Below are 13,338 nucleotides of genomic sequence, written 5' to 3'. Positions count from 1 at the left end.
CGGTGATTTCCCTTGACACATTGCTCACATTTCCAACACGAACGCTTGGCCAGGCCCTTTTTTTCTCTTCTAGACATTATGGGGGTCTAAAATGCTCACACGCACCCACGCAGAAAACACACAAAAGGCAAAGATACCCCGTATAGCCTTAACCGGTTGTTGCGGCAAGTGCTGTTAGCGAGCACCAACACAGGCTGGCACGGCACGCGAGGGGGGCGGGTGAAACCAACACCACGCCCGGCCGCCTTTGTCTCCCCAGTGGCGATGTTTAACTACAACCCGCACCAGGGTACTCATTTTAGACTGAGTCGACCTAGGGGAGGCCCAGGACCGGTTCAGATAATCGTCACCTGGCGTTGGCCGTGAGCGGGAATCGAATTCGGGTCTCCGGGTTCAGCGTAGCGCGCTAACCACTACCACCACCGCTCCCCACAACACAAACACGAGACACGAGTGCCGCACGCCCCAGGCAATACCCACCACGCTGTCGGGATTAGAGTCGCAGAGTGAATGTTAATCCTCGACTCTCTGTGCTCGGGGTGCAGCAGTGCTGTTTGTTGAACTTCTTTCGCACCGTACGTCGCCGCCCGTGCGAAAACCGGGCTTGTGTTCACGGCCAGACGCAGCTTGTCAGTGACCACCAAGCAAGCGGCAGCGGTGCATTTTCCACAAGTGTGTCCGGTAGGACACGGAGTGATTAGAGGGTCGTCCGTAAATGACGTCACGCAATTTTGGACGATTTTTTACTCCCCCACCCCTACCCCCCTCGTCACACGGCGTCACAAAAAATCAGACACCCCCCCCCCGCCACCTCAAATATGACGTCACAAAGCTCTGCCCTTCCCCCCCCCCCAAAAAAAAATAAAACATGCTTCAAATCGATTTAAACTATTGTCATTGTAGTGCGTATTTAATGTGGCGCTGCACTCTGATTTTGTAGGAGAAAACATTTATTAAAAAGTCTATTTAATTCAGTAGAACGTGTTGTCTATATTTATTTAAAGTTGCGCATTTTTATGTGACGTCACATTTCTCAACCCCCCCCCCCCCTCGTCAGACATCGTCACAAATGTCTGATTCCCCCCCCCCCGGGTGCGTGACGTCATTTATGGCCGGCCCCTTATTTTCAAAGTGCATCCAGTGAAAATGGAGCGCATATTCTCAGATAGCACCCGGCAAAGCTGGGAGTGCATTTTACCAAAGTTGCATTTTATCAAAGTTGCACCCGCAAAATCAGGGAGTGCGTCTCCTCAACGTGTACCCAGTTACAACGAAGTGCATCTTCTCAAAGTGCACCCAGAAAGCATTGGGTGCACATTCTCAAAGTGTACCCAGTTACAACGAAGTGCACCTTCTCAAAGTGCACCCAGGGTAATCGGATAATCGCCACGCTTGCACGAGCGATGTGGAACCCGCTGCGGGCGACTCCACCCCGAATTCCGGGGCATCTGCAGCGTGCCACAGTACCTGTCTGCCCGCATGCCTGTGCGTGCGTGTGTGTGGCTGTGTGTGCGTGTGTGTGGCTGTGTGTGCGTGGCAAGTATTGTTCAACATCGCCTTGCCAGGCACGCCGAGGAGAGGCTTGCGGAGCCCCAATGCGGTTTCAGGAAAGGGCGGTCCTGCACAGATGCCATGTTTTCCGTCCGTCTGCTACAGCAGAGGTGTAGGGAATTCCAACAAGACCTACATCAGTTTAACACGTAGTTCTTTCGCGACCAATATTATTCATAATGAAGGTTTTTGGGTTAGATCGCGTTTATTTAAAAAAATGTGTCGTAACCCTCCACCACCCGACACGGCCAATCAGCAAAAAAAGTGTCACGTTGACAAAAAGACAAATAATTCACTACTTTAGCCCACCGGTGTGTTGAAGAGTGAATCCTGGAAGCGTATTATTAAATAGCACACTACATTTTGATTTAAAGAATTACTAATCTACAACTCATTACTAATCATAACCAATGACTGATTACTAATCGATTATATAATTACAATACCCCCCCCCTCCGCCTCTAATCACTGCACCTGATATGAGTTAAGTGATGACGTCACCCTGCTGCTCTATATAAAACCGGGAGCAAGCGAGGGCTTTACCATTCTGGCGAATTGCCCGATGATGCTGGATGTATTTACCAGCGAAACGTCGTACTCAAACTGTAAATGTGGATTAACTCTTCAACACACCAGTGGGCTAAAGTAGTGAATTATTTGTCTTTTTGTCAACGTGACACTTTTTTTGCTGATTGGCCGTGTCGGGTGGTGGAGGGTTACGACACATTTATAAATAAACGCGATCTAACCCAAAAACCTTTATTATGAATTATGAAGACCTACATCTCTGCTTTATTGACCTGGTCAAGGCCTATGATACCATCAGTAGGCCTGGGCTCTGGGTTGTTCTTCGCGCTTTTGGAGTCCCTGACCCTCTGCTCACGATCATTAAGGACCTTCATGATGGTGAGCGGGCCCGGATAAAACTACGTGGCCGGGAGTCGGAGCCATTCCCTGTACACCTTGGGGTGCGACAGGGATGTCCTCTGGCTCCCACATTATTTAACATCTATTTTGACCACGTAGTTCGTGAAGCCTTCAATAGCTGTACCGGGGGAATCTCCATTTGGTACAGATATAATGGGAGGATGATCGATGCCCGGGTGCGGTCAAGGGATGGCTCCCTATTGCTCAACCACGTTATGTATGCCGATGATTTGGTAATAGCTGCTCATTCAGAGGAGGAGTTGGAGACGCTGCTGCTGAGACTGGAGCGTGCCACTAAGAGATGGGGCCTTACCATCAGCCCCACCAAAACTAAGCACCTGCCTGGGTATTTTGTACCATCGGACACTCCACTCCCACAACTCCCAATCGGTGATGGGGCAGTTGTGCAGAGAGTGGAGAGTTTCCCATACCTGGGCAGTGTGCTTATGACCGGCTCCAGTTTAACAGCAGAGGTCTCACTCCGAATCAGTCGAGCGGCAATATCTTTTCATCGGTTGCGTAACGCTGTGTGGAAGCTACCTGGTCTGTCGCTCCGCACTAAGCTTCAGGTCTTCTCGGCCACGGTCATTCCCTCCCTTCTCTAGGCTTGCGAAACGTGGACCCCCTTAATGGAGCATCTTCGCCGGTTGGAAACATTTAGGCTGGCCTACCTACGATCCATCCTGGGTTTAACCAGGCTGGATTGTGTGAGGAGCTCACAAATCCTTGAAAGATCTGGGCAAGGTCCCATCTGTGAGCTCCTCCGGCAGGCAAGGCTGCGTTGGCTGGGTCATGTAGCCCGCATGCCCAGCCACCGCCTGCCGAAACAGCTTTTGTTCGGCCGGATCGAGGGGGCTAAACGGGCGCGGCACGGGCTAGAGAAGAGATGGAGTGATGTGGTACAGGAGGACGTGGAGCTGAGTGGACTTGCCGATGACTGGTACCAGCGCTGTCAAGATCGGCCTCTGTGAAGGAGGCTCGTGAAGGACGCTACTGGGTAGTTGGATGCAGTCGCCCTCCAACAACAACGGAGGGCGGAGGAGCGACGCTCACAACAACGAGCGGGTGCGCCGGGTGGCTAAAGCACAGCAGGTTGGCACAGTCGGGGGCACAGGTGGTGCATCAGCCAGTCATCTCAGTTATCTCAGTCAGTCGACCCGTGGCACCTGCTGGGTCTGCCCCGTGACCTCCTGCCAGCGGGCGTTCGACACTTCACGTGGCCTCAAGGTGCACATGGCCTGGCACAAGCGTCGTGGTGACGTCACCGCCACTTAGTGGCGAATGGTGGTTGTTGTTGTTGTGTGTGTGTGTGTCTGTGCGTGTGTGTGTGTCAGTGGGGAGCGGTGGCGTAGCGGTTAGCGCATTGCACTCCGAACCGGGCGACCCCAGTTCGATTCCCGCTCATGGCCAACATCAGTGACGATTCTCTGAACCGATCTTGGGGCTCCCCTAGGTCGACTCAGCCTCAAATGAGTACCACCGGGGAGACAAAAGCGGTCGGGCGTGGTGCTGGCCACCGACCCCTTCGTGTACTCGCAAACAGCACTTGCCCCAACAGTCTGTTAAGGCTATACGGGGGTCTTTGTTTCGTGTTTGAGTGCGTGTTTGTGGCTGGTGCGTGTTTGTGGCTGGTGTGTGGTCGTGGGTCACGGTGCGTGTGTGGCTTTGTGTGTGTGGCTGTGATTCTGGCTCCGTGGTTTCCGTACTGCGCGCCACAAACACGAAGTTCGATCCCCGCTCAGGGCCAACGTCAGTGAGCCGATCCCCGAGTACCTGGTGGGGTGCAGAAAACATAATCCCTGGGGAGACAAAGGTGGCCGGGCGTGGTTCTGTCCACCCCACACTCCCTCCACCACCCCCCGTGTCTCTGTCTCCCCGTGTGTCCGTCTCCCCGTGTCTCTGTCTCCCCGTGTCCCTGTCTCCCCGTGTCTCTGTCTCCCCGTGTCTCTGTCTCCCCGTGTGTCCGTCTCCCCGTGTGTCCGTCTCCCCGTGTCTCTGTCTCCCCGTGTCTCCGTCTCCCCGTGTGTCCGTCTCCCCGTGTCTCTGTCTCCCCGTGTCTCTGTCTCCCCGTGTCTCCGTCTCCTCGTGTGTCCGTCTCCCCGTGTCTCTGTCTCCCCGTGTCCCTGTCTCCCCGAGTCTCCGACAGAGACACGGGGAGACAGAGACACAGAGACATGGGGACACAAGGTGGAGTGTTTGCCGTGTGATTAGGAACAGGTGCACGCACTTACAGTACAGTAAATACACAACAAAGACAAATATCCCCCGTACAGCCTGTAACAGACTGTTGGGCAAGTGTTGTTAGCGAGCACATACAGTGAGGTAAAAAAGTATTTGATCCCCTGCTGATTTTGTACGTTTGCCCACTGACAAAGAAATGATCAGTCTATAATTTTAATGGTAGGTTTATTTGAACAGCGAGAGACAGAATAACAACAACAAAATGCAGAAAAACGCATGTCAAAAATGTTATAAATAGATTTGCATTTTAATGATGGAAATAAGTATTTGACCCCTCTGAAAAACATGACTTAGTACTTGGTGGCAAAACTCTTGTTGGCAATCACAAAGGTCAGACGTTTCTTGTAGTTGGCCACCAGGTTTGCACACATCTCAGGAGGGATTTTGTCCCACTCCTCTTTGCAGATCTTCTCCAAGTCATTAAGGTATCGAGGCTGACGTTTGGCAACTCGAACCTTCAGCTCCCTCCACAGATTTTCTATGGGATTAAGGTCTGGAGACTGGCTAGGCCACTCCAGGATCTTAATGTGCTTCTTCTTGAGCCACTCCTTTGTTGCCTTGGCCGTGTGTTTTGGGTCATTGTCATGCTGGAATACCCATCCACGACCCATTTTCAATGCCCTGGCTGAGGGAAGGAGGTTCTCACCCAAGATTTGACGGTACATGGCCCCGTCCATCGTCCCTTTGATTCGGTGAAGTTGTCCTGTCCCCTAAGCAGAAAAACACCCCCAAAGCATAATGTTTCCACCTCCATGTTTGACGGTGGGGATGGTGTTCTTGGGGTCATAGGCAGCATTCCTCCTCCTCTAAACACGGCGAGTTGAGTTGATGCCAAAGAGCTCCATTTTGGTCTCATCTGACCACAACACTTTCACCCAGTTGTCCTCTGAATAATTCAGATGTTCATTGGCAAACTTCAAACGGGCATGTACATGTGCTTTCTTGAGCAGGGGGACCTTGCGGGCACTGCAGGATGTCAGTCCTTTACGGCGTAGTGTGTTACCAATTGTTTTCTTGGTGACTATGGTCCCAGCTACCTTGAGATCATTGACAAGATCCTCCCGTGTAGTTCTTGGCTGATTCCTCACCGTTCTCATGATCATTGCAACTCCACGAGGTGAGATCTTGCATGGAGCCCCAGGCCGAGGGAGATTGACAGTTATTTTGTGTTTCTTCCATTTGCGAATAATCGCACCAACTGTTGTCTCACCAAGCTGCTTAGCAATGGTCTTGTAGCCCATTCCAGCTTTGTGTAGGTCTACATCTTGTCCCTGACATCCTTGGAGAACTCTTTGGTCTTGGCCATGGTGGAGAGTTTGGAATCTGATTGATTGATTGCTTCTGTGGACAGGTGTTTTTTTATACTGGTAACAAGCTGAGATTAGGAGCACTCCCTTTAAGAGTCTGCTCCTATTCTCAGCTGGTTACCTGCATAAAAGACACCTGGTAGCCAGAAATATTTCTGATTGAGAGGGGGTCAACTATTTATTTCCCTCATTAAAATGCAAATCAATCAATAACATTTTTGGCATGCGTTTTTCTGGATTTTCTTGTTGTTATTCTATATCTCACTGTTCAAATAAACCTACCATTAAAATTATAGACTTATCATTTCTTTGTCAGTTGGCAAACGTACAAAATCAGCAGGGGATCAAATACTTTTTTTCCCTCACTGTATGAAGGCCGGCACGGCACACGAGAGAGTTGGTGGCCAGCACCACGCCCGGCCGCCTTTGTCTCCCCCAGTGTTGTTTTTTTCACTCACCGCACCTGGTATTCATTTTAAGGCTGAGTCGACCTAGGTTTAAATAAATCGACACCGATGTTGCCTGTGAACGGGATATGGATTCGAGCCTTGAATGGGTCTGTAGCGCAGTGGAGCGCTAACCACTGAGCCACCGCTCCCCCCCGCACACACAAAGATCCCCTATATAGCCTAAATAGACTTTTGGGACAAGTGTTGTTAGCGAGCTCCGATAAAGGGCCAACACGGCACACGAGGGGGTGGGTGGCCAGCACACAAACAGACACGCTTACACACACGTACACACAACAACAACAACCGCCATTCGCCACTAAGTGGAGGTGACGTCACCACGACGCTTGTGCCAGGCCATGTGCACCTTGAGGTCACGTGAAGTGTCGAACGCCCGCTGGCAAGAGGTCACGGGGCAGACCCTAGTGCCACGGGTCGACTGACTGAGATGACTGGCTAATGCATCACCTGTGCCCCCTACTGTGCCAACCTGCTGTGCTTTAGCCACCCGGCGCACCCGCTCGTTGTTGTGAGCGTCGTTCCTAAGCCCTCCGTTGTTGTTGGAGGGCGACTGCCTCCAACTGCCCAGTAGCGTCCTTCACGAGCCTCCTCCTCCACAGAGGCCGATCTTGACACCGCTGGTACGAGTCATCGGCAAGTCCACTCAGCTCCACGTCCTCCTGTACCACATCACTCCATCCCGTCTCTAGCCCGTGCCGCGCCCGTGCAGCCCCTCGATCCGGCCGAACAAAAGCTGTTTCGGCATGCGGTGGCTGGGCATGCGGGCTACATGGCCCAGCCAATGCAGCCTTGCCTGCCGGAGGAGCTCACCGATGGGACTTTGTTCACATCTTTCAAGGATTTGTGAGCTCCTCACACAATCTAGCCTAGTTAAACCAAGGATGGATCGTAGACAGGCCTGTCTAAATGTTTCTAACCGGCGAAGATGTGCCATTAGGGGGGTTCACGTTTCGCAAGCGTAGAAAAGGGAGGGAATGACCGTGGCCGAGAAGACCTGAAGCTTCGTGCGGAGTGATAGACCAGGTAGCTGAAAAGATAATGCCGCTCGACTGATTCGGAGTGAGACTTCTGCTGTTAAACCGGAGCAGGTCATGAGCGCACTACCAAGGTATGGGAAACTCTCCACTCTCTCCACAACTGCCTTGTCACCAATTGGGAGTTGTGGGGGTGGAGTGTCCGATGGTACTAAATACCCAGGCAGGTGCTTAGTTTTGGTGGGGCTGATGGTAAGGCCACACCTCTTGGTGGCAAGCTCCAGGTTCAGCAGCAGTGCCTCCAACTCCTCTGAGTCAGCAGCAATTACCAGATCATCGGCATACATCACGTTGTTGAGCAATAGGGAGCCATCCCTTTACCGCATCCGGGCATCGACAGCCTCCCATTGTGTCTGTACCAAATGGAAATTCCCCCGGTACAGCCATCGAATGCTTCACAAACTACGTGGTCGAAATAGATGTTAAATAATGTGAGAGCCAGATGGCATCCCTGTCGCACCGCAAAGTGTACAGGGAACGGCTCTGACTCCCGGCCACGTAGTTTTACCTGGGCACACTCACCATCATGAAGGTCCTTAATGATCATGAGCAGAGTGTCCGTGATTCCGAAAGCACAAAGAACAACCCAGAGCCCAGGCCTACTGATGGTATCATAGACCTTGACCAGGTCAATAAGGCAGAGATGTAGGTCTTGTTGGAATTCCCTACACATGTGCTGTAGCAGATGGACAGAAAAAATGGCATCTGTGCAGGACAGCCCTTTCCTTGAAACCGTAATGGGGCTCCGCAAGCCTCTCCTCAGCGTGCCTAGCAAGGCAATTTTGAATAATCCTTGCCAGGACCTTTCCCGGCACACTGAGGAGGGAGATGCCCCTGTAGGTGTTACAGTCTGTGAGGTCCCTTTTCTTAAAGAAGGGGACCACAAGGGCATCCTTCTAATCCTGCGGAACCTGTCCAGTGGTCCAGACTGTTGTTATGATGTCATGTAGGGCAGTCTGTGCACAAACGCCACCCTCCTTCAGCATTTCGCTTGGGAGATCATCTCTGCCTGGTGCCTTTCGTGGTCTCAGACTCTGGATCGCCTTCAGTACTTCCTCAACAGATGGCACCTCAGCCAGCCACTCACAGGGGTGACTTCTTTTTCCAATATTTGAGGCACCGCAGCCTCAGCAGGGTCATTCCCACTTTGTCCCACGTTGTTTTCCACGCTGAGGGATTTTCCCTCCAGGATCTCACAGAAATGCTCTGCAAATCTGAAAACCTGTTCCTGGGTGTCGGAGATTGGATCACCGTTCTTTCCCCTAATCATGGTAATAGGTGTGGCGCTGCAGGTTACTTTTTTGATGGAGTTAAATAGATATTTGTGATCGCGGGCCACTGAGGCAGACTCCATCTCCTCAGCAACCCGCGACCAACACCCATCCTTGCAGTGCCTCACGGCTCTCCAGACCTCCGAGCGAAGGCTGGGGTAAGCCTCCTCATTCTCCGACGTGGGATGCTGTAGCCGATGAGAGTGGGCCTGTCGCTTTTTCTCAGCCTGCCTCTCTGTCAACCAGGGTCTCTGGGGAGGTCTGGACCATGTACCCAAAGCAGCCATTGCAGCTGCATGAGCCACAGTCCTAAACCTCGCCCATTTCCCCTCGACATCAGGAGGGGTGGCGGACGATGCCAACCCCAGCCGCAAGCGATGATGAAATTCTCGCTTGCAACTTTCATCAGCTCGCTGAGATGATGCCACCTTAGGTTTGAATGAGGTCCTGGGTGTACACCCACCACCGGAGTGGAAGAATGGCAGGCGCATCTTACAGATGACAAGTCGATGGTCAGTGGGCAGATCAGCTCCACGGTAGGGCCTGGTGTCAAGGACATGGGCCCGCATCCGCTGTTCCATCCATATGTAGTCCAGCAGATTTTCTTGCTTGGACCCGGCATGCATCCATGATGTTGTGTGGATGCGCCGATGCTGGAACAGCGTGTTGGCAATTACAAGCCCATGGGCTGCACAAAAATTAGCAGCCTCCTACCGTTGTTATTGAGCTGATCTGGCCCGTGCCTTCCAATCACTCCAGACCAGGTGCTAGCATCCTGACAAACTCAGGCATTGAAGTCACCCAACAAGATGACTCTATCCCGAGGGGTCACTTTAGCACCTGTGACAGGAGGTCATAGAAGGCATCTGACTCATCGGCCTTGCCTGCATCTCTCCACGGATGTTCGTCTTTGGTGGGGGCATAAGTAACCATGACCACCACTCCTTGCCTCTGGTTTATGGGAAGGTGAGCCCAAAGTCGCTTAGGGCTTACAGCTTCCCACACCTCACCGCCACGCTCCTATCCCCCTACATTATTTTGTTCAGAAGAAGAGCCACTCCCTGTTGTTTGGCAGTCTCCTGCACCGAGTAGAGGGCTGTTCGCCCCTCATGGTGGCAGGAGCCAGAGCCAGTCCACCGGACCTCCTGAATACCACAGAGATCCAGGCGGTACCGGTCCAGCTCCCGACAGAGGAGTGGCAGCCTCTCCTCCGCAGTGAGCGTTCGAACATTCCACGTGGCCACCCGTAGTGGTTTGTTGTTGTTTTCTGGAGGAGCCCCGAGGGTAAGGATTCAGTCTCCTGGCTCTGCCAAATGGGGTTTGGCCAGGAGACGTCGTAGACGCCTGTCCCCTCGGGACCTCCGGCACAAGCTCATTAATTAGATTTTTTTAATCGTGGTTTTGTGGTAATTAATTGAAGGTTTACCAGCCCCACGCACCAATCCAGAGCCCGCATTTGGCCGCTGTGGTGGTTACAAACGCCATGAGGTGAATGGCCAATCAAAGTTGGCCCTCCCCCCACGGCACTGCACACAACAGCGTTGCCGTCCGGCACCACGAGGAGGTAGGCGGTTGTTTTTGCCGGGCACACATTCACACACATTCACAAACACAAAAACACAAAGATCCCCCCTATAGTCTGTAACAGACAAGTTGGGGCAAGCGCTGTTCGCGAGTGGCACCTATGAAGGCCGGCACGGCACACGAGGGGGTAGGTGGCCAGCACCACCCCCTGCCGCCTTTGTCTCCCAAGTGGCGATGTTTAAACACCGCACCAGATACTCATTTGAGGCCGAGTCGACCTAGGGGAGGCCCAGGACCGGTTCAGATAATCGTCACCGGTGTTGGCCGTGAGCGGGAATCGAACTCGGGCCGCCGGGTTCGAAGCGCAGCGTAGCGCTAACCACGACACTACCGCTCCCCACACACACACATACGCCTACACACAAATTTCCATAAGCACACTTGTACACATACAAAGACAAATATCCCCCCGTGTAGCTTTTAACAGACTGTTGGGGCAAGTTCTGTTAGCAAGTAGCACCTACGAAAGCCGGCACGGCACACGAGAGAGTTGGTGGCCAGCACCACGCCCGGCCGCCTTTGTCTCCCCCAGTGTTATTTTTTTCACACACCGCACCTGGTATTTATTTTAAGGCTGAGTCGACCTAGGTTCAAACAAATCGACACCGATGTTGCCTGTGAATGGGATATGAATTCGAGCCTTGAATGGGTTCGTAGCGCAGTGCAGCGCTAACCACTGCGCCACGGCTCCCCCCCGCACACACAAAGATCCCCTATATAGCCTAAATAGACTTTTGGGACAAGTGTTGTTAGCGAGCTCCGATAAAGGGCCAACACGGCACACGAGGGAGTGGGTGGCCAGCACACAAACAGACACGCTTACACACACGTACACACACGTACACACACACGCACACACGTAGAAAAACACACACATGTACACACACACGTAGACACACACACATGTAGACACACACACGTAGACACACACGTACACACACACGTAGACACACACGTAGACACAGACGTAGACACACACACGTAGACACACACACGTAGACACACACACGTAGACACACACACACACACGTAGACACACACACGTAGACACACACACACGTAGACACACACACACATAGAAACACACACACACGTAGACACACGTAGAAACACACACACGTAGACACACACACACACGTAGACACACACACGTAGACACACACACGTAGACACACACACGTAGACACACACACACACACACACGTACACACACACACGTAGACACACACACACCTAGACACACACACGTAGAAACACACGTAGAAACACACACACACTTAGACACACACACGTAGACACACACACGTAGACACACACACGTAGACACACACACACACGTAGACACACACACGTAGACACACACACGTAGACACACACACACGTAGACACACACACACGTAGACACACACACACGTAGACACACACACACGTAGACACACGTAGACACACACACGTAGACACACACACACACGTAGACACACACACGTAGACACACACACACGTAGACACACACACACGTAGACACACACACACGTAGACACACACACGTAGACACACACACACGTAGACACACACACGTAGACACACACACGTAGACACACACACGTAGACACACACACACACACGTAGACACACACACGTAGACACACACACACCTAGACACACACACGTAGAAACACACGTAGAAACACACACACACTTAGACACACACACGTAGACACACACACGTAGACACACACACACGTAGACACACACACGTAGACACACACACACGTAGACACACACACACACGTAGACACACACACACGTAGACACACACACACGTAGACACACACACGTAGACACACACACGTAGACACACACACGTAGACACGCACGCGCACGCTGCAGGGAGGCGTGTAACCGGTTTGGGTTGAATGCGCATCGCAGGGGCGTCATCACCGCCTCCAATTGCGCAAAACACAACAAAGTTGTCAGCCGGCACAGCGCGGAGCTCTCAGTATCCACCTCTACGGAGAGGCCACTGGGACCTCTGGGAGTCCACCAGTTCCTCTGGGAGTCGACCGGGACCTCTGGGAGTCGACCGGGACCTCTGGGAGTCGACCGGGAACTCTTAGAGTCCACTTGGACCTCTGGGATTTGACCAGGACCTCTAGGAGTCGACCGGGACCTCTGCGAGTCGACCAGGACCTCTGGGAGTCGACCGGGACCTCTGGGAGTCGAACGCGACCTCTAGGAGTCGACCGGGACCTCTGAGTGTCGACCGGGACCTCTGGGAGTCCACTGGGACCTCTGGGAGTCGACCGAGACCTCTAAGAGTCGACCGAGACCTCTGAGAGTCGACCAGGACCTCTGCGAGTCGACCAGGACCTCTGGGAGTCGACCACGACGTCTGGCAGGCCAGAAGTTCCGCTGGGAGTCCAGGCTGAACGCCTCCACATTTCGCAAGCCACCTCTGAAGTTTTGGTTATACAAGCACCACGGAAGGTCGACCAGACCCCCTCGGAGTCCACCGTTGCATCTGAAGGTTTGCCATCACGGTGGGGAGTACTCAAGGAACAGATCCCCACCAGCATTGAGAGTCTTCCACCATCGCCACTGAGAGTCCACCACCAGCAAGCACGGAAAGTCCACCGGTACTTAGAGTCCAGCAGTACCTGCAAGGGTCCACCACCAGTGCCGAAAGTCCACCACCTCCACCACCGGTAGGTGCCCCATCTCTCCCCTGTCACCATCTCACCATCTCTCCCCTGTCACTATCTCTCCATCTTTCCCCTCTCACCATCTCTCCCCTCTCACCATCTCACAACCTCCCCTGTCACCATCTCTCCCCTGTCACCATCTCACCATCTCTCCCCTGTCACCATCTCCCCCTCTCACCATCTCTCCCTCTCACCATCTCTCCCCTCACCATCTCCCCCTCTCACCATCTCTCCCTCTCACCATCTCTCAC

The sequence above is a fragment of the Petromyzon marinus genome, chromosome 58 (assembly GCF_048934315.1).
Source record: "Petromyzon marinus isolate PM22_M1 ecotype Great Lakes invasive population chromosome 58, UKy_Petmar_22M1.pri1.0, whole genome shotgun sequence".
NCBI lineage: Eukaryota > Metazoa > Chordata > Hyperoartia > Petromyzontiformes > Petromyzontidae > Petromyzon > Petromyzon marinus.
Note: the sequence above shows the minus strand (reverse complement) of the source record.